We start from the raw sequence: 22,736 nt of genomic DNA, 5'->3' as shown, positions 1-22,736 counted from the left end.
TTATTGTAGTATCTTTGTCTGGTTTTGGTATCAGGGTGATGGTGGCCTCATAGAATGAGTTTGGGAGTGTTCCTTCCTCTGCAATTTTTTGGAAGAGTTTGAGAAGGATGGGTGTTAGCTCTTCTCTAAATGTTTGATAGAATTCACCTGTGAAGCTATCTGGTCCTGGACTTGTGTTTGTTGGAAGATTTTTTTTTTAATTATTATTTATTATTTATTTATCTATTCATGGCTGTGTTGGGTCTTCGTTTCTGTGCGAGGGCTTTCTCTAGTTGTGGCAAGCGGGGGCCACTCTTCATCACGGTGCGCGGGCCTCTCACCATCACGGCCTCTCTCGTTGTGGAGCACAGGCTCCAGACGCGCAGGCTCAGCAATTGTGGCTCACGGGCCCAGCCGCTCCGCGGCACGCGGGATCCTCCCAGACCAGGGCTCGAACCCCTGTCCCCCACACTGGCAGGCAGATTCTCAACCACTGCGCCACCAGGGAAGCCCTGTTGGAAGATTTTTAATCACAGTTTCAATTTCATTACTTGTGATTGGTCTGTTCGTATTTTCTATTTCTTCCTGGTTCATTCTTGGAATATTATACCTTTCTAAGAATTTGTCCATTTCTTCCAGGTTCTCCATTTTATTAGCATAGAGTTGCTTGTAGTAGCCTCTTAGGATGCTTTGTATTTCTGCGGAATCTGTTGTAACTTCTCCTTTTTCATTTCTAATTTTATTTATTTGAGTCCTCTCCCTCTTTTTGTTAATGAGTCTGGCTAATGGTTTATCAATTTTGTTTATCTTCTCAAAGAACCAGCTTTTAGTTTTATTGATCTTTGCTATTGTTTCCTTTGTTTCTATTTCATTTATTTCTGCTCTGATCTTTATGATTTCTTTCCTTCTGCTAACTTTGGGTTTTGTTTGTTCTTCTTTCTCTAGTTCCTTAGGTGTAACGTTAGATTGTTCATTTGAGATTTTTCTTGTTTCTTGAGGTAGGATTGTATTGCTATAAACTTCCCTCTTAGAACTGCTTTTGCTGCATCCCATAGGTTTTGGATCGTTGCGTTTTCATTGTCATTTGTCTCTAGGTATTTTTTGATTTCCTCTTTGATTTCTTTAGTGATCTCTTGGATATTTAGCAATGTATTGTTTAGCCTCCATGTGTTTGTGTTTTTTACGTTTTTTTCCCTGTAATTAATTTCTAATCTCATAGCGTTGTGGTCAGAAAAGATGCTTGATATAATTTCAATTTTCTTAAATTTACTGAGGCTTGCTTTGTGACCCATGATGTGATCTCTCCTGGAGAATGTTCCGTGCACACTTGAGAAGAAAGTGTAATCTGCTGTTTTCAGATGGAATGTCCTATAAATATCAATTAAATCTATCTGGTCTATTGTGTCATTTAAAGCTTGTGTTTCCTTATTAATTTTCTGTTTGGATGATCTGTCCATTGGTGTAAGTGAGGTGTTAAAGTCCCCCACTATTATTGTGTCACTGTCTATTTTCTCTTTTATAGCTGTTAGCAGTTGCCTTATGTATTGAGGTGCTCCTATGTTGGGTGCATATATATTTATAATTGTTATATTCTTCTTAGACTGATCCCTTGATCATTTTGTAGTGTCCTTCCTTGTCTCTTGTAACATTCTTTATTTTAAAGTCTATTTTATCTGATATGAGTATTGCTACTCCAGCTTTCTTTTGATTTCCATTTGCATGGAATATATTTTTCCACCCCCTCACTTTCAGTCTGTATGTGTCCCTAGGTCTGAAGTGGGTCTCTTGTAGACAGCATATATATAGGTCTTGATTTTGTATCCATTCAGCAAGCCTGTGTCTTTTGGTTGGAGTATTTAATCCATTCACGTTTAAGGTAATTATCGATATGTATGTTCCTGTGACCATTTTCTTAATTGTTTTGGGTTTGTTTTTGTAGGTCCTTTTCTTCTCTTGTGTTTCTCACTTAGAGAAGTTCCTTTAGCATTTGTTGTAGAACTGGTTTGGTGGTGCTGAATTCTCTTAGCTTTTGCTTGTTTATAAAGCTTTTGATTTCTCCATCAAATCTAAATGAGATCCTTGCCAGGTAGAGTAATTTTGGTTGTAGGTTCTTCCCTTTCATCACTTTAAGTATATCATGCCACTCCCTTCTGGCTTGCAGAGTTTCTGCTGAGAAATCAGCTGTTAACCTTATGGGAGTTCCCTTGTATGTTATTTGTCATTTTTCCCTTGCTGCTTTCAATAATTTTTGTCTTTAATTTTTGCCAATTTGATTACTGTGTGTCTCAGCGTGTTTCTCCTTGGGTTTATCCTGTATGGGATCGCTGGGCTTCCTGGACTTGGGTGGCTATTTCCTTTCCCACGTTAGGGAAGTTTTCGACTATAATCTCTTCAAATATTTTCTCGGGTCCTTTTTCTCTCTTCTGCTTCTGGGACCCCTATAATGCGAATGTTGTTGCTTTTAATGTTGTCGCAGAGGTCTCTTAGGCTGTCTTCATTTCTTTTCATTCTTTTTTCTTTATTCTATTCTGCAGCAGTGAATTCCACCATTCTGTCTTCCCGGTCACTTATCCATTCTTCTGCCTCACTTATTCTGCTATTGATTCCTTCTAGTGTAGTTTTCATTTCAGTTATTGTATTGTTCATCTCTGTTTGTTTGTTCTTTAATTCTTCTAGGTCTTTTTTAAACATTTCTTGCATCTTCTCGATCTCTGCCTCCATTCTTTTTCCGAGGTCCTGGATCATCTTCACTATCATTATTCTGAATTCTTTTTCTGGAAGGTTGCCTATCTCCATTTCATTTAGTTGTTTTTCTGGGGTTTTATCTTGTTCCTTCATCTGGTACATAGCCCTCTGCCTTTTCATCTTGTCTGTCTTTCTGTGAATGTGGTTTTTGTTCCACAGGCTGCAGGATTGTAGTTATTCTTGCTTCTCCCATCTGCCCTCTGGTGGATGAGGCCATCTAAGAGGCTTGTGGAAGTTTCCTGATGGGAGGGACTCGTGAAGAGTGATTCTTAACAGGCTGCTCCAGGGTGGGCTTCATGACCCCAGATTCGAAATACGCTGAGGTCATGGGACTGTGCCAGGGTCTCCAGGCTGTTTCCCACTGGCCTCCCTCAGCTTCAGCAAATGGAGGCTGCGTGGTGATGGCGGCAGCAGCAGCAGTGGTGGTGGTGTGTGTGTGCGCGTGTGTGTGTGTGTGTGTGTTGTCATCACTTAGGGCAGAGAGAGAAGGGAGACTTGCCATCCAACCACAGTGCCTCACACAATAGGATGCAAGGGTATCTGAGGCCAGTGGCTGTTACTACTTAAGGATCTATTTCTTTTAAAAAAAGAGTTAAAATAGGTTTTTACTCTGGATCCACCCTGAACCTTGCCTTTTGACGTCAATGCGTGGTAAAAAGGGAAAGTGAGACTCTGCACTCGACCCCGAATCTTCTATTCTGATGATTATGGGGTGAATTATGTCCACCCCAAATTCCTATATTGACATTCTAGCCCCAGTGCCTCAGAATGAGGCCTTATTTGGAAATAGGGTTCTGACGAGGTCCTGGTGGGTGAGTCAGGTGGACCCCTCATCCAGTCTGACTGGTGCTCTTAGAGGAGGGGGGGTGTGGACACAGACACGCACACGGGGGGTTGGGGGGCGGTACGTGGAGACTGGAGTGACGCTGCCAGAAACCGGGAGGCCTGGAGCAGATTCTTCCCTGGCGCCTTCAGAGGGAGCGTGGCCCTGCCCACACCTCGATTTTGGTGTCACTCCAGGCCTATGAGACAGTAAATTGTTAGGCTGCCCGGTTTGCGGTACTTCGTTACAGCAGCCGTAGCAAACTCATACACTGGTGTTTCTGGAAGAACGGAGTCCTCTTGTCATTTAGGGCCACGTGGATCGATTGACCAGAACTAACTAATCAACTGATTTGCTTTCTTTTTAAATTCTCCACTTACTGTTTCCATAACACGCTTGTATTCTTGTGTTTCCAGCTTCTGCAGGTGAGGATCTGAGTGGAGGATTTGCTTAGAAATACTGTTCGTGCAGGTCAGCACTGTCCCCACATTTATGTGCTTAACTCTGTCCTTGCTGATGGGGCTTCTTTTTGAGGGGGGGTGGTTGTTGACGTCATAGCATCCAGTAGAAGTCCCAGTGTTCTATTTAGGTTGTTTTGCTCTTTGGCTTTATTCTGCTTTCCATTAGTTGAAGAATCCAATGCATCTCACCCCGGCCCTGCAGAACCACCATCACTAGCACTGAAAAGCCGAACCATGTTCGCAATTTTCAAGGAACAAATTAAGTTGCTAGTATTTTATCCAGTTGTATTTATACCCCCAAATTGTCTCAAAACCTTGATCCCTTCTGCTGCTTCCTGCATAAACGGTAGTATCTGATTTGGCACAAAACCGTAAAAATTACTTAGTTTCAGCGTCACCTGTCAGTACGCACCTGTGTTCTATAAAGAACAGGTGCAGAGCCGCCACCTGAAGGGGTTTGGGAACCAGGGAGAAGACACCTGTGTTCTCCCCCAGCTCCTGCAGAAGAGCCTTGATTGGCCCGTGGATCCTGCATGTTCCCCATGCTGCCTGCCGGACCCCAGCCTCACATCAAGGATCTGGTTCACAGGCTCCACTCCGAGGCTTTTCTGGTGCAAAAGCAGATTTATCAGAGGGAGAAGGCAGTCAGGAATCGTTCCACACAATATCAAGATAACCCAGTGGGGATCAATTCATAGACTTCCAGGAACTGTATTTTATGACTGTCTGTGGCTTTTTAAAAAATCACTTTTATTCATCTCAGCTTAAAGACAGAAACAGTAGGGGAGCATTTTTCTTCTTATCCGGTGGGTACATTACAGTATGTAATGGTCAGATGTGTGGTCCAGACCCTCCCAACAATAATCACGATGAGACGTGTGGACAAAACAAGGCCATGATATTCGTGGCCGCTCGGTTTTCTGATTTCAGCATCTGCTCTCGCTCCCAGGTGCTTTGGGCTCTGAACACAAGCAACTTCCTGGTGAACTTGGATATCCTGTTGATTTATGCTGATAAGACATGTAAGGAGTCAGCAAAGCCCATGTAAAATATCTTAAAACTTTTTTTGTAAATTATCTCAGGAAACACTGAATAGACGTAGTGAAATCAGCACGTGAGGACATAAAACGCCGTTAGGTGCGCTAAGTGATCATTTTGTGTTTAGTGAAGCCAGAGAACATTGGACCCAGAAACAAGAGAAAACAATCAAGGATTATTCTGGTTACACAGAGGTATTTCCCCCAAAACATTAAGGTAACATAAATCAAACACTGGTACTTCTATTGGATGCTGTGATACCAACCACGCTCTACCCTCACCCCCTTAAAGCCCCGTCAGCAAAGACATAATTAAGCACATAAATCTGGGGATAGTGCTGACCTGCATGAACAGTATTTCTAAGCAAACCCTACGTTCAGATTCTCACCTGGAGAAGCGGGAAATACAAGAACAGAGATGTCTTACGGAAACAGCAAGCGGAGAATTTAATACCTGCTTTACTTCTCCCAGCACTTAGGTGTCTTCTGCACCAGCAGGCAGACTAAGAGAGTGAACGGGGAAGTAAAGTCAGTCTTAGCTAACTGATACATGGCCTTTACTGAAAATGTTCTTTATTTTATCTTAAACCGTTTTACTGCATTTCCAGCTCTGGGTGGGAGTGCCCACTTGTTCAGGCAGTGAAGGAAACACGATTGAGTTGTGCCGTGAGATTATTTCCGGAGTCTTTTTGAACCTTCTGAGCCCAGGGCCAGCCTCAAAGAACCACCATGTGACACTGAGAAAAAGCACGTGTGGCAAATAATAGTGCCTGGGAAAGCTCCTCATCATTAATCAGGTACCAGACAGTTTTCAAAGGCCTGCCTTTAATCCTCCCTCAGAGATGGCTCTTAACCAATGTGGCTCGAGGAATGAATTGGCCCTTACCCAAACAAACAAAAGCAAGAAGGTTTGAGAGCCGGCCCTGTGAACCACAGATGGATTCAGATGCAGGGCTGGGCATGGTGCCAAGGGCCCTGAGCTCTCAGTGACACTTGACTGCCCTCTTTGCGGATTTTGATTTAAAAGGGGTGGGTTGGGGAGGGTCAGAGAGCCAAAGGAGAGGGAGTAGCTTAGGCTTGAATTCAGGGCCACATAACACAGTGTTCATGGATGTGGGCCCGGAGGCCCCACGGCCTGGGTTCAAACCCTGACCCTACCACTCACCAGCTGGGTGGTCTCTGAAAACTATAAGCCTGGGCTTCCCCAGCTGCCATGTGGGCATGAGAAGAATACCCACCTTATAAGACTTTGCAAAGGGGTAATAGCTTAGCATATAGCACCTGGCACGCTGGAAGCAAAGAATGCCAGCTCTCTCCTCCTTGGTCCCCAGACACGTGGCATTCCATGTAAGGAAAGGATGGCTGTATCTGTAAATAAATGGCTACTGGTATATTCGATGCCAGTGAATAATTTTATGAATTTTTCTAGTGATATCTATAATACCCTTCCAAATTTCTGTGGGATTTCTTTTCTTTTGGTGTTTAAAATAAACTCAGCTTCTTGATAGATTTATACATACCTTCTCTAGACAGACCTCACCCACACATGAGACACATATTGCGTGTTTTTCTCCCTGAGAACTTGGGAAAGTTCTTTGGATGTCCCATCACCCCTTCCTGTTTAAAGCCTCCAATCCCCGGTGCTGACAGTGTTCGATCCAGCCTTTGGTCGTCTTGTTAATTCAGAAATGTCAGTTACCCACAAGTTTCAGTGAGTGCTGAAAGAGAGAAATTGATACATTTAGTCCTCTGGCTTAGACGTCTGATACATCAGTACACACCAACCAAATATTAGAAATGCCAGTGAGGAAAGATTTTTAAGCACACTTGGATGCGTTGCCAAACTTGTCTAGAGAGTGGGCGATGGAACGCTTTCAGTGGGATGGGTGATGCCTAGGGGTTCTCTATTTACAGCACAGCTCCCCAGAGAAGGAGCACGTGCGTATTTGTTCATGCAGTCATTCAACAAATGCTTGAGCCCCTGCTCCATACCAGGTCCCAGGGCTACCATGGTGGAACTAACACACAAAGTCTCTTTTCTTAGGGGGGGGTTCATAATCTCATGGAGAAGATAGGCAATTAACATACACTATGGTGTTGGACGGTGCGTTCGTTTCCTGTGGCTCCTGTAACAAATGACCACAAACCTGACGGCTTAAAACATCAGAAATTTATTCTCTCCTAGTTCTGGAGGCCAGAAGTCGAAATTCAGTTCACTGGGCTGAAATCAAGGTGCTAGCGGGGCATATTCTCTCCAGTGGCCTTAGAAAAGAATCCATTCCTTGCCTCTTCCAGCTCCTGGTGGCGGCCGGCATTCCTTGGCTGAATCACGCCAATCTCTGTCTTCACATCGCCTTGTCCTCTGTGTGCCTCCCTTTTCTATAACAAGGACATTCGTGACGGGTATTTAGGGCCCACCCAGACATTCCCAAGCAATCTTATCTCAAGATCCTTAATTTAATCACCTCTGTTGACCATATAAAGGAATGAATACTCGTTCTGGGGATTAGGAAGGGAATATCTCTCTGGGTAGCCATAATGCAGCCTTCTACAGGGAAACACAGCTGCTTGGGAGAAAAAAATGAAGTAAAAGGCAAGAGGAGGAGGGAGATGCTATTTTGGACTGAGGGGTCACATGTACAGTAAGCAGGATGTCCTGCAGGCCAGCGGCCTCTGTGTGCTCGCAGCCGTGGAGGCAGGGACGTCCCCCCCAGCCCCCCGCCCCCGTCTGAGTGGTACCCCCATGCACGCACCTGCACGACTTCAGCCATCCTTTCTGCTCAGTGTCTCCCTGTCCCCACTGCCAACTTCTCACAAATCTCTCCTTCCTTACCTACGTTTCAATATGCTCAAGTCTCCCAACTTTATAAAAAAAAAAAAAATTTAAAGAAAGCATAAAAATCATGTCTTTATCCAGCAGCCCCCCTACGTTTCTCCTCCCCTTGGCATCCAAGCTCCTTGAGAGAATTACGCAAAAGCACCTCAAGCCCACCCTTCCCGCCGCTGTTGGCCACCATCTGTGCTCCCCACCTGTGCCATCTGCGGTTCCCACCGCAGCCCCCCGCCCCCCTCTTCAGGGGCGAAGGGCCCCACTTCCTTCCTACATCGTTCCTGTGGGCTGCGCTCTCGTCACCGCTCCGTGTTGTCTCCTTAGAGAGCTTGCCCCGGTCCCTGCGGGCTCACGCCCCAGCTCCCTCGGGCGCTGTCCGGTGCTCACCTGCCGAGTTTGATGCTGCCGTTGCGTGCATCCCTTGCTCATTTCCCGTGGTTCCTGCGGCCCCCTCCTTGGCCGCTTCTCCCTCTCCCTTTCTGAGTGTTGCCGCACAGGCTCCTCGGTGGGACGTCCCTCTCCTCACTCTGAGCGAGCAACCCCCTCTGTCCATCGCCCTCCTAAGCCCTCTCTCTGCAGGTCGTGGCTTCAGGTGCCGTGCCTGGCTGATTCCCACATCAGCGTCTTTGACTCCCATCTCCCTCCTGAGCTTCGGGCCCAGACATCTAACTGCCTCCCGCCCAGAGATGCACTCTGATTTCCCACGGGCACTGACAACTCAGCCTGTCCCAAAGCGGACTCATGGCCTGCTCGTGGCCCTGAGCTTTTTCTCCTCTCTGTTCCCTATTTCAGTGACTAGCAAGGACTCCTGCCTGCTGGGTGTTGCCAGAGGCAGAAGCCTGGGCTCATCCTCAGCTCGGCTCTCTTCCCCGGGTACAGAGCCGGGTCTTAGGCTCCTCCTAAACACCCCTCGGGCCTCCCTCTCCTCCTTTCCCCACACCGCATCCCTATTTCTGCTTCTACAGCTCCCGCTCGGCTGGGACCCCAGCCCCCAGTGGGGCTCTTCTACACACTTCCCCCCAAACCAGTCCTCGCGGAGCGGCTGGTGTACAGACCTTCCAGGGGCTCTCCGTGCCACGTAAACCCAAGCCCTAAACAAGCAGTGCGAGGTGCATCTCCACGCCCTGCTCCCCGCCCCAGCCACGCCCAGCACTTGGAGCTGAGGCGCCATTGTGTGTTCTCTCAGCCCAGGCCTCTGCTCACGTTGTCCCTTTGGCCTGAAACCCTCTGCCTGCCTCCTTGTTCAGCGTATGTGGCTTGGTCCCACCCCCTGAGGCCCCCGCTGTCCCCGTCATGCCCCAAGTCCCCCATCATGACGCAGCGCTCTGGAGTCACCGGGTCCCCGTGAGCACCGGCGTCACTCTGCCATGTTCGCCGCTGTAAATGCCCGGCATCCGGCACAGTGGCCGGCACAGGACAGGTGCCCGGTAATTATTTTTTGAGTGAATTCATATATGAAGCCCATTGTTGTAATAACAGACTGATTGCTGCAGGAATCAGTAGATCACTGTAGAATCAAAACTATAGAAGTAACTGAGATCCGACTGCCTGAGAGGCGGGAAGGAGGCTGAGAAGACGGACTGCAGTGTCCGCAGACGAAGGGCTGGTGAGGCGGCGTCCTCACCTCTGCCCTTAGTGTCCATCTGATCCCTCTTCCACGTGGCAGCCCTTCAAACAGCCAAAGCCCATTTCCAGACCCTTTTAACGGGCTTGGCTTCCAGGCCCTGCGGTGTTTTGCTTGTGCTCCTTGAAACTGTTGCAGTTTGCCAGTGTCCTCTGAGAACGCGGAGCACAAACGCCAAATCAGGTCTGACCTCGGCTAATGGACTAGAATTGTCCAGTTTTGACTTTATAGTTTTCATTAATGCAGCCTAAGCCTACATGGGCTTCTTTGTTTAGCCACATGGCACTGTTAGCCAACAGTAAGACCCAGCTGGCCATATTCCCATGATAGTCGGGGGCTGGCCCCTTCTCGAATCCATCTTCGGGGTATTTGCCAACCTCGAGGCTCCTGGTATCTCCCCAATTCGTTGCTTTCTCAGCCACGCCAATGAGTGTTTTCACTTCAGATGATGTTAGTGATCTGGGACTTGCACAGGCAAAATGCTTCACTCCCTCTTATCAGTTCCGGTCTTCAGATTCCTTTTAACCATGTTTGCTCATTTATTTTAAGATGACCCTCCTTCGTGGAAAAGGCAGACTCAAAGGAGGGGCTTGGAATGTACCCTCGGCCCCTACGGGTTCTTTCCTCTTCCTCTTCTTACCTCGGGTATAGTTTTGTAAAGCCCTTTCTCTGGATCTCAGCACTTGCACCCGTTCAGCGTATCTGGGCTTTTCCTTCCTGTCCTTATTCATCCACGAGATTGTGAGCCCTTGAAGGTGGTAGTTCTTAGACTTTATCTAGGCTTACCTCCCGGGAACTGGGGAAGAGAGAGCCTGTGAGCCGGCAAATGAAGGCAGGGAGATGGCCAGTACCCCCTTCCCCAGCTGGCATGTTCCCTTCCCCCACCGCCGAGAGCAGCCTGGGGACCACCTGACGTCTTCAGTTGCCTTCTGTTCTCTTTTCGGCTTGTCGCAGGGGTTGGGGGAGAAATTTTCTCTTTTGAGAGGTTTCCAGCTCCTTTCAGAATCTCTGGTGGTATCAGATCTTACTTGCCTCTTTCCCACAAATTTTGAAATCTCTTTTCTTTATTTCATTTTTTTAAATTTCCCTGGTCATTGTGAACTTAACAAGAACGTGGTCACTCTCTCCCACATGAGTGGCCGTCTCCTCCTTGATGGTCACAGTTCCGTCCAATGGCGCTGTTCTTTGTCTTGGTCCCCAGCGTCCTGAGCTAATCCTCGTCTGGGGGGCTAGCGTGCAGGTTGCTGGGGAGGGAGGGGGTGAGTGTGTGCTCTCCAGAAACCAGGCACGGAATTGCAACACCCCCGGGTGCCTGTTCCATCTTGCCAAAGCTAGCGCGAAAATACGTGCCATCCAAGGGGTGGAGGCCACTGTAAAATTTAAGGTGATGATGTTTCATATTTAAAACATTTTAGTCCTAAAGCTTCAGAACTTCAGGGCCTCACAGGGACCCTCCCAGAGGGAAAGAAAGCAAAAAGGCTTTCCATCAGAGAAAGAAGCAGTCGAAAAACTCTGTACCGTCAGCTTCTTTCTCTGTGACACACTGAAATAATCCCTTTCGGGGAGGTTCAGCTAATCTTAAAATACTTCTGCTGTTCACACTAGGTATGTCCTCGGGAGGCACAAATCCCACAGATACAAACAGAGGAACTCCACTCTGCCCCTCCCCGCAGAGTGGCCACCACCTCTGAAAGGCAGCGAGGTCACTGACAGTGGCAGTATTTATAGCGCCCTAATCCTGCCAGGTCAGCTCTGGCCACCTGCTCCCCGCGAGGTCTGGGCAGCTTGGCTAAGGCACTGCCGGTAGAAAACACCAGAAAACGTCCTGCGTGCAGGTCACAGGCCTGGAGTCTCGTCCAGTCCTGCCTGTCACAGCCTCAGTTTCCCCCCAGTTAGAGGACTTTTTCATCATTTAAGGATCAGTTTTGCATCTTGCAGTTCAGGGTGAGCTCCCCTACTTCCATTTCCGTATATAATGGACAATCTCGAGTGCTCTGGTCGGCACACTAATTCTCCTCTGTTGCTGCTTCATGGGATAGCATATTTCAGCGTCCAACATACGTCAACATCCAGCAAGCACATCAAGAATCCCTTTTTCTTAGTTGCGTCCCAGCAGTCAGAGCTGCCTCTCAGTACAGTATTCAGCCCTGAGTCCTTCAGTTGTGCGCTGGAAAGCAGCAGAATCTGAGCTGAGAAACAGCGAAACCCACCATCCCATAGGACCTCAGCCTGTGCTCAGAGTTAAAAGTTCAGTTCATGAGGGTGACCCAGTCTCACTTCCTGTGGCTAAACTGACCCACGAGCTGTCCCTCAGCCATCAGGGTGGTGGACACTACCGGACTTTTTCTGATCGTGGTACCACGCTGGCCCTGTGTCTCCAACAACGACGGCCTGTTTGAGGCTTTGTTTCTGCTGGGCTGCCCTACCCCCGTGCCCCGAGACTGCCTTCTCATTGTTCACATTATCCGGGAGAAGAAAAGGACCTCTTGTGCATGGGGGAAGGACGAAAAGGACCAAAGATGCTGAATTTAAGACTTGCTCATTTGGCGCCCCTCACAGTGTCTGTGTACCATGTACCACTGGGCCAGTTGGGCGCCTTTAGACATCCCAGAGACATGGGGGGAGCAAGGCTTCTGAGTCCCCAAGGCCGGGCTTGAAATCCTGGCCCTACCCTTTACAAATGGGGTGACCTGGGGAAAGTCATACAGCCCCTCTGGGCCCTGCTGTCCTCAATAGAGGAGCCAAAAACAAAGCCACGATGCTGGGACTGGGATAGGGTTAAATGACATAACCTATGGAAAGCTCTTGGCATATAGTAAGTAATTGATAAGAGTTAGTTCCTTCCCACTGAGCCTCTGCCCCCCTTCACACTTCTCCCCAAAGCTTCAGTCATCCAGCATTTGCTTTTTAAGTCATCACATGTTGTAGATTTGAGGGTTCGATTGGTTTGTTCAGGGGATATTAAAACAATTGAGACTGGTCCCCAAATCTCTACCTCGTAATAGAATGACAGTACAAATCCACAGGTGCATTCCTTTTTTTAAGTTATTTTATTGAAGTATAGTTGATTTATAATGTTGTGTTAATTTCTACTCTAAAGCAGAGTGATTCAGTTATACCTATATATACATTCTTTTTTATATTCTTTTCCATTATGGTTTATCACAGGATATTGAATATAGTTCCCTGTGCTACACAGTAGGACCTTGTTGCTTATCCATTCTATAAATGATGTTAATCATTTGCATCTGCTAATCCCAAACTCCCAATCCATCCCTTCTCCCCCCCACCCTGCCGTGGCAACCACAAGCCTGTTCTCTACGTCTGTGAGTCTGATTCTGTTTCGTAGATATGTTCATTTGTGTCATACTTTAGATTCCACATATAAGTGATATCATATGGTATTTGTATTTCTCTTTCTGACTTACTTCACTTAGTCTGATCATCTCTAGGTCCATCCATGTTACTGCAAATGGCATTACTTCATTCTTTTTTATGGCTGAGTAATATTCCATTGTCTATATGTGCCACATCTTCTTTATCCATTCATCTGTCGATGGACATTTAGGTTGTTTCCATGTCTTGGCTATTGCAAATACTGCTGTTATGAACGTTGGGGTGCATGTATCTTTTCAAATTATAGTTTTGTCTGGGTATATGCCCAGGAATGGGATTGCTGGATCATATGGCAACTCTATTTTTAGTGTTTTGAGGAATCTCCATACTGTTCTCCGTAGTGGCTGCACCAATTTACATTCCCACCAACAGTGCACACGTGCAGTTCTTAAAGCAATTAGCAAATGCACGTGCATATTGTGTTGTTATAAGCAGGTTCCAATTTTTTTTTTATTTTTTAAAATTGTGGTAAAATACTCCTCACATATAACTTAGCACCTGAACCGTGTGTAGGTGTACAGTTCAGCACATTTATATTGTTGTGCTGCTGTCCTCACCATCCATCCCCAGAACTCTTCAACTTGTGAAACGGAAACTCTCTACCCATTAAATAATCACTCTCCATACCACCCCCAACACACGCAGCCTCTAGCAAGTTCCAATTTGACTACTAGCAGTCAAAAAAAGTAAAGGCTAAACATAAGCTAAGGTTGGAACTTTCTAAATATTCTTCAGATCGGGTAAGGAAAGAATTACCATTCTGCAGCTATAGATGGGATGGGCGGGAGTCCACAACTGGAGCGCCACCTGCGGCCTTGGTGCATGGCGCCCCCTGCTGTTTGAAGTGTGTTGTTTCTTTCAATCAACCCTTTGTTTCTTACCAAGAATTCAGTCATCTTACATGGGAAAAATGCACCAACTGCTCTTAAGTGTGTATATGGCAATTTCACTGAATCTAAATGATAACAGGGATGACTTAGTTTTCATATTCTTAAGCTGATTTTCAAAATTACATCTGAAAATGTTAATATAATATTTTATCAAAAATGTGCTGTAACTGTTCATGGTTACGTCAACTCCCCTATGAAAATATTCCAGGTAGATGTTTATAATAATTGTAACTGTCAACAAGCCATGCTGAGAATATTAGGCGGTACCTAAATACTCGGTACCAGGCTTTGCCACACTCCCTAGCTTAACCGAAAACCAAGCTCTGTTTCTGTCAGTAATAGAGGTGGTTTACTCCATCTGTTTCAGCCTACTGAAACTTTTGCGGGCCTGACCTTTCATCAGAAGTCACCCTTTTGAATTGCAATCATTGTTGCTTTTGTTGTGGTCATCCATGTACAATGCTTGGTGTCAGTCTATTTATCTCTTGTAAAAATAAAATACAGTGTGTGTGTGTGGAAAAAAAAAAAAAAAAAAAGAAGTCACCCTTTTTATGTATCTCTTCACTGTATACTACTGTAATTCTCACTGTCCTACCCATGACTCTGTCCTGCCCAGAAGTGCTTGTCTCCGTCGCCTCCTCCCGTGCCGCCCCTTCGCTTTCATGCCCACGTGGCTGTTCAGCCCTTCAGAGGATGGGTCGGCGGTCCCCGATCGGCAGCTCCGAGCGGCAGCAGCCCGTTCCCTCTGGAGATGGGCACAGGCTTGCTCCCGTCACCCCCTTTAATGCTGCCCCCCAGAAATTGGGCTCGTCAGCCTTTTCACACATGGTCTGCTTGAGCATGTCCACACTAGTAAAACAGCACTTTTTTTCCCTCAGCACTGGGACTCACCCTGGTTCTGAAGGGTCAGTCCTGCTGAAATGCTGTCCTTCCGCTGGGGATGTGGGGACTTCTCGTGAGCTCACCGATGGCACGAGGAAAGCTCTTAGAAACAGCCCCATCTAGTTCAGGCAGCCGCCAGCAAAGAGAGTAACTGTGGAGAGCGCGGGCCGGGAGGGCCCCCGTGGGCAGCCGGGCCTCCAGCCTGAAGGAGAGCGAAGCTTGCTCAGTCACGTCACATCACACCCTCTCACACTGCACGGGGACCCATCGGCACACCCCAGGAGCCCTAACTTCAGGCGCCTCCAGCTTTGACCGTTTCTCACCTCCTGGTCCGAGGCCATCTCTCACCTGGATTGTTACAGCAGCCTCTCCTCCACAGTCTGTTCTCACACGACCCTGGGAGAGCTGTCAAAACAGCAGTCCAATCGCATCACTCCTCCAGTCCAAAAAGTCCCGAGGCTCCCAGAGCCACAACCATGACCTGCAAAACCCTTCGGGAAATGCCCCTGCCCCACCCCTACCCTCCTCCACTCCCACCACACGTGTGCAGACAGCGCAGTATCGTGATGCTAAGAACCAAAGGCCAAATGGCATTCCCGGGTCTCTGAAGACTCAAGCGAGGTAGGCGTGTGTGTATCCGATCGAGTCCGCCTTCTTTTGCCTCCGACCTCAACACTCAAGTACATCGAATCAGGGTGCCTTCTGCCTGGAGTGACATTAGATGCAGTTTGAAAACCGAGCCAGCAGACACCTCTGAAAGCCACCCCTCGTTCTGAAGCAAGACTGCTTCATCCCTGTCATCGGCACGTACGAAGGTTGACTTTACCTGTGAAGACAGACACACGGGGTCCTTCTTATTCTAAAATGTTTTCTGAACCAGAAGGAAGAAGACCCGCTCTTTGTGGTAAAACAGGGAAAAGTACAAAGAGGAAATAAAATCAGTCCTAATCTCAACACCTGCAGATGACCCCACCGTTGGTATTTTATTGCGGTTCCAGGAAACCTTTTACAATGATGATAGCTGAGATTGATCACATTCGCCGTGCCCGGCAATGGTGGGAGCATTTTGTGCAGATCCCGGGCTCCTCAGCCTGGGCCCCCAGATGTGCTGGCGGTCTGGTCATCTGAGGTGCACTAAGGAGCTGGCACCAGAATGTAAGTCAACTTACTCATCAGGCACACCGTCCAGAGCCAAGCCTGTAACCTACGCTTTGTGGGCGGCATTGTTGAGGGGTACCACTGGTTTACCCAGTGGAGACTTAGCCCCAGTTAAACATAAGTTGATCCCTTCTTTCTAAGTAAAACCTCCAAATAAGACTGATGCCCAGGGCCGGCTATTTTAATTCAAAACAGCTGCATGTATTTCACTTCTTCTAAATGCAGGGGTTCAGAATGTCTGACTTGATGCTAATCCTGATTATTCAGGGTAATGGAGACAGCTTTGTGAGTTCCTCAAAAGCGTGGTCAACAGCTTCTGGAAATTAAGTCAAAGCCAGAGTTCTTGGCACTGTTCCTTCGTGGAATGGAATCCTTTCAGGACGCACGGGAACGCTGTCCCACTGTGGCTGGGTTTCTAAGTTCTCTGAGTTCAAATGCTGACGGAGACGATTAGCTTCTTCAAATTCCAATCCCAAGTTCTTGGGAAAGAGACTCAGTCCCAGGGCAAGTCAAGGACTGACTCTGTGGTTGAGGAAGGTCTTGGGAAAGATGCCTGTGGTGTGGTTCTAGTCACATTGATTCAGACTGTAACATCTTAGGCCCAGAAGTGTTATTTCTGTAAGTTTTGGGGCTTCCTTCATCCTTGCTGTACACTCTAATCCTATTTGGGAATCTCAATACATGGTAAAACTGTGTCAGAACTTAGCTCACTATTGCATGGATTTAGAAGTGAAAGGTTAAATACTGCCCCCAATATAGAACAACTACATACAGCCGAAGTCTGCTAACAGATTGCTTCTAAGGGAGGTGTTAGATTACTCATTGATTTGCCCAACGAAACCCTCATTAGAAATGTGACCGTGACACATATGCTGACCAGAAACTTCATGTTAAGCTTGTGAATAAAAGGGCTGCATCCCTTTGGTTAGTTTCTACAGAGGCTAACATGATTTTTTTTTTTAAAAGAAGCCAATGATCATGGAGACAGAAGGTTTGTCTGGAGTGGTCTACACTCTACTCGAGATGAATGTATCTTGAAATACAAATAGGTATCTCGAGACAGCAGAAGCAAGAAGAACTACAATCCTGCAGACTGTGGAACAAAAACCTCATTCACAGAAAGACAAAATGAAAAGGCAGAGGACTGTGTACCAGATGAAGGAACAAGATGAAACCTCAGAAAAACAAATAAATGAAGTGGAGATAGGCAACCTTCCAGAAAAAGAATTCAGAATATTGATAGTGAAGATGACCCAGGACCTCGGGAAAAGAATGGAGGCAGAGATCGAGAAGATGCAAGAAATGTTTAACAAAGACCTAGAAGTATTAAAGAACAAACAAACAGAGATGAACAATACAGTAACTGAAATGAAATCTACACTAGAAGGAATCAATAGCAGAATAACTGAGGCAGAAGAACGGTTAAGTGACCTGGAAGACGGAATGGTGGAATTCACTTCTGTGGAACAGAATAAAGAAAAAAGAATGAAAAGAAACGAAGACAGCCTAAGAGACCTCTGGGGCAACATGAAATGCACCAACATTTGCATTATAGGGGTCCCAGAAGAAGAGAGAGAGAAAGGACCAGAGAAAATATTTGAAGAGATTAGAGTTGAAAACTTCCCTAACATGGGAAAGGAAATAGCCACCCAAGTCCAGGAAGCTCAGAGAGTCCCAGGCAGGATAAACCCAAGGAGAAACATGCCAAGACACATAGTAATCAGATTGACAAAAATTAAAGACAAAGAAAAATTATTAAAAATAACAAGGGAAAAACAACAAATAACATACAAGGGAACACCGATAAGGTTAACAGCTGATTTATCAGCAGAAACTCTACAAGCCAGAAGGGAGTGCCATGATATTTTTAAAGTGATGAAAGGGAAGAGCCTACAACCAAGATTACTCTACCTGGCAAGTGTCTCATTCAGATTTGATGGAGAAATCAAAAGCTTTACAGACAGGCAAAAGCTAAGAGAATTCAGCACCACCAAACCAGCTCTACAACAAATGCTAAAGGAACTTCTCTAAGTGGGAAACACAAGAGAAGAAACGGACCTACAAAAACAAACCCAAAACAATTAAGAAAATGGTCATAGGAACATACATATGGATAATTACCTTAAACGTGAATGAATTAAATGCTCCAACCAAAAGACACAGGCTTGCTGAATGGATACAAAAATAAGACCCATATATATGCTGTCTACAAGAGACCCACTACAAACCTACAGACACATACAGACTGAAAGTGAGGGGATGGAAAAAGATATTCCATGCAAATGGAAATCAAAAGAAAGCTGGAGTAGCATTACTCATATCAGATAAAATAGACTTTAAAATAAAGAATGTTACAAGAGACAAGGAAGGACACTACATAATGATCAAGGGATCAATTCAAGAAGAAGATATAACAATTATAAATATATATGCACCCAACATAGAAGCACCTCAATACATAAGCAAATGCTAACAGCTATAAAAGAGGAAATGGGCAGTAACACAATAATAGTGGGGAACTTTAACCCCTCACACCAATGGACAGATCATCCAGACAGAAAACTGATAAGGAAACACAAGCTTTAAATGACACAATAGACCAGGTAGATTTAATTGATATTTATAGGACATTCCATCAGAAAACAGCAGATTACACTTTCTTCTCAAGTCCACATGGAACATTCTCCAGGATAGATCACATCTTGGGTCACAAATCAAGCCTTAGTAAATTTAAGAAAATTGAAATCATATCAAGCATCTTTTCCAACCACAACGCTATGAGATTAGAAATAAATTACAGGGGAAAAAAAACGTAAAAAACACAAACACATGGAGGCTAAACAATACATTACTAAATAACCAAGAGATCACTGAAGAAATCAAAGAGGCAATCAAAAAATACCTAAAGACAAATGACAATGAAAACACAACGATCCAAAACCTATGGGATGCAGTAAAAGCAGTTCTAAGGGAAGTTTATAGCAATAAAATCCTACCTCAAGAAACAAGAAGAGGGCTTCCCTGGTGGCGCAGTGGTTGAGAGTCTGCCTGCCAATGCAGGGGACACGGGTTCAAGCCCTGGTCTGGGAAGATCCCACATGCCGCGGAGCAACTGAGCCCGTGAGCCACAACTACTGAGCCTGCGCGTCTGGAGCTTGTGCTCCGCAACAAGAGAGGCCGCGATAGTGAGAGGCCCGTGCACCGCGATGAAGAGTGGCCCCCGCTTGCCACAACTAGAGAAAGCCCTCGCACAGAAACGAAGACCCAACACAGCCAAACATAAATAAATATTAATTAATTAAAAAAAAAAAAATTAAAAAAAAAAAAAGAAACAAGAAGAATCTTAAACAATCTAACCTTACACCTAAAGGAACTAGAGAAAGAAGAACAAACAAAAATTCATCTAGAATAGATAGGTAAATAATGCACTGGGTAAATAAGAATAGATGGAGTAATGTTATTAATAAATGTATTAAATAACATGATACTCTCATTTACTTAAACTTTAAAAAACAATGTAAATAGTTGAAGTAGATTCTGTTTTCATCAGTGTCTAGGGTAGGGGTTCAAATGGGGAGACCCCTAGAGAGATGCATGAGAATCTGAGATTGTAGAAACCACGCTTGTCTCTCCCAACCTGGAAACTGTGATCTGCTGCAGGTATAAGACCCATACCTCTATCCCCACAAAGATACACAGGGGAGCTCGGGTATTCTCCAGCTGCATTGGGGCAGATAAATGTTGTGAATGAATCAGTGTGTATTCATCATCGTGTACATTTGTAAATTTGTCTGTGATAGTAGGTGGCAGTGATCCTGTCCTGAAAATTACCCTGGAATCATGCCCACAACACTGACATGCTAATCACATGTTTGAGGGCTTAACCAGAGAGGCAGGGGTCAGGGGTCCTGTTTGGGCCACTTGCTAGCTGTGTGATCTTGAGCAAGTGAAGAAAACTTTATGTGCCTGGTCTCTTCATCTGTAAAGTGGGTAGTAATAGTACAGCTCTCATAGGAAAGTAAAGATGAAATGATTTAGTGTGTACAAAGCATTTCTTCTGGTTCCCAGCCCATAAGAAGTGCTATATAGTGTTTGCTATTTTAATATCCCCATCATTGTTGTCATAGACGTAGATGCCGAATCTTCCCAAGAAATGGGTTAAAATGATGCAAGCAAACAAGTCACTGATTTAAAAAAAAAGAAAGAAAGAAAAAGAAAAACAACAAATAAGTATCTCAAAATTCAAAGTAAAAATTTCATGGTCAGTGCCTGGACCTCAGAAAAAGAGTCACAGTCTGTCAGATAAAAGAGGAGTGGGTCATGGGCCTTCTTTTTTTTTTTTTAACCTTTTTGTTTCAGAATTATTTTAGATTTACAGAAGCGTTGTGAAGATAGCACAGACCCTTCACCCCACACTCCATCTTCCTCTGCTGTGGTACATTTGTCACAAATAAGGAACCAACCCCAGTACGTTATTGTGAACTAAACTCCACAGTTCATTCAGATTTCATGAGCGTTTTCCCCGTGTCCTTTCTCTGTTCTAGGATCCCAACCATGCTACCACGTTACAGTTAGTTATCTTGTCTCCTTAGCCTCCTCTGGTTTGTGAGAGTTTCTCAGACTTCGCTTGTCTTTGTGGCCTTGTCAGTTTCAAGGAATACTGATGAGGCACTATGTAGAATGTCGCTCAATTTGGGTCTGTCTGGGGTTTTTCTCATGGTTAGACTGGGCATATGGGCTTTCGGGAGGAAAACCACATAGTTAAAGGGCCATTCTCATCACATCTCCTCAAGAGAACATGCTATCAACATGACATCACTGATGATGTTACCTTGATCACCTGGCCCATTATGTTTGCCAGGTTTCTCCACCGTGAAGGTTTTTTTCCCCCTTTCCTTCTTGTCCTTCTTTGGAAGGAAGTTACTATGATCAGCCCACACTCCAGGAGTGGGGAGATATGCCTCCACCTCCCTAAGGGGGGAGGATTCTACAGAAATTACTTGTAATTCTGTGCTGGAGATTTGTCCCTATTTGTTTATATATATCAGTATAGACTCATGGGTATTACTCTGTGCTGTGGCTCATAATTCAATATTACATCATTTTTTCTTGCTCAGATTCCTCCAGCTTTGCCAGTGGGAGCTCTCTCTTCTGGACTCCTGTGTCCTTCGATGTATTGTTCCAAGCTGATCATCTTGTATATTTCCCACCCTAGTCCTAGAGTGAGCCATTTCTCCAAGGACCCCTGGTTCCTTTTATTGGAGAATAAATAGAAGAACCAAGATGCAGGCATGGAGTGGGTTGTTGTGCTTTGCTGGCTGCTTCCTAATGAGATAATGTTGACAGCAAGCTCAGCAGCAGAAAACCCAACCCTGCAGCTACTCCCAGGAACAAATCATGTTCACTGTCAGTAGTTTATTAGGTTTGCGTTCTGGTTTGGAAAAGTCAACGTCATTAGGCTCTGCAAATATTTGAGGAACACGGCAAGTCCTGGTCAACTAGGAGGGCATGTTCTAGGTCAAGACTACTCTGGATGAACTCATCAGAAAGACACTTTTCCTGAAATATTCTTTGTTAGATTAGCTTCTAGAGCTTCTTGTTTTCTGAAACAGACTGGTTAAATCTCATCTGATTATGATGCTAGGGGTCAATATGTTTCTTGGAAAAATTTGATCTGCATATAGGGATTGCAGCTTTTAACCAACACCAAACCTACTTCTGAGTTGCATGTATTTCTTTCTGGGCAATGCTGGAAATAAGTCACTTTGTTTTAAAGAACTTGCTGGAAGGTAAGGAGCATTTTCATACTGGAAGTATAGCAAAGGCAAAGGGTCAAATTCAGAGACTTCAGGGAGAAAAAGAAAGGAAGTGTCGATCCATGTGGCATTGCTTCCCTTTAAACCTGTGATTGCTGAAGCCCCAGACTAGACCGAGAGCATTCAGTTACACCGATCTAGAAAGACCCAATCTAGGCTGTAGGTGTGTGGGGCTGAAAACTCTGAAGAAGCACCTCGGCGGCACGTGGCCTTGATAGGGGCCTGTAGGGTGTCTTTGGCACAGACAGATACCAGATGGAGAACAGAGGGGCTTAGTGGTGTCAAGTTAAATCATACTGTAGACTTTTAGAAATGACATATCAAGCCTCCCTCCTGGGAAGCTCTATTAGAGATCCACCAAGCCTTACTGTTTTGCTTTCAAGGGACCAGAACTGCAGTCACCCGCCCTGGTTACTCGATATTTATGTCAGTGTCTCTGGTAATTTGGATGCACTTGCTATCTTGCGTCCTCAGGTTGGACTCCTCCAAAGGTTACTGACCTTCTCCTCCAGGGCAGTGGAAAGCCTCCAGGTGACCATTATCTGTGCAGAGAAGCCAGAGGGAGGACTGACCTTTGCCACAGGTGCCTGCTTGCACCTTCCTCTCTGACATGCAATTACACGCTCCTTTTTCCTTGGTTTGTTGTCATTTAAAAGGCACTTCACAGTGATTTTGCAAGGCACAGAGAGATTGCAACAGGAGGCATTATCTCACATTCAGATAATCACTGGCTACAAAATAAGTAAAGCCTGCCGATGGTTTTCCTGGAAGCTTAAGTTTTTTTTTTGTTGTTGTTAGCAGAACGCAGCCTAGAGAGCTCCCTCCAGCCAGAGAGGAAACCCGGGATAGCTTATCCTCCATCAGTCCTGACGCACAATCAAGTCCAGAGTTGGGGCAATGCTCACTTATCTTAATTCTTTACAGCTTTACTGCTGTGGAAAATATTTGAAGGGAGGGATGATCAATCTACTTGTCAAGAAAGTGAACCGTGTCCCAGTGCTGTGCTCAGTATCGTTGTGAACGTATCATGAAATTGCCACCGTTCCTGGGCCGTACGCATGAGTGACAGGTCACCATTTCAGGCTGGCAGCTTTG

General features: G+C 45.6%; 1 protein-coding gene and 1 long non-coding RNA gene across 3 annotated transcripts in view; one reads left to right on the top strand and one right to left on the bottom strand.

Moving 5' to 3' along the window:
• The window catches only part of ANKH (ANKH inorganic pyrophosphate transport regulator), a 152,327-nt gene that overhangs the window by 111,481 nt on the left and 18,110 nt on the right, over positions 1-22,736 (top strand). The gene's annotated exons all lie outside the window — the stretch shown is intronic.
• LOC130707289 (uncharacterized) lies at positions 4,945-6,651 on the bottom strand. The gene is made up of 4 exons (XR_009007185.1): positions 6,566-6,651; positions 6,327-6,413; positions 5,500-5,548; positions 4,945-5,018 (listed from the first exon to the last, which is right to left on the bottom strand). It is a non-coding gene; the product is annotated as an uncharacterized LOC130707289 (long non-coding RNA).

This window comes from Balaenoptera acutorostrata, chromosome 2 (genome assembly GCF_949987535.1).
Source record: "Balaenoptera acutorostrata chromosome 2, mBalAcu1.1, whole genome shotgun sequence".
Taxonomy (NCBI): domain Eukaryota; kingdom Metazoa; phylum Chordata; class Mammalia; order Artiodactyla; family Balaenopteridae; genus Balaenoptera; species Balaenoptera acutorostrata.
This window is presented reverse-complemented; position numbering and strand designations above follow the sequence as displayed.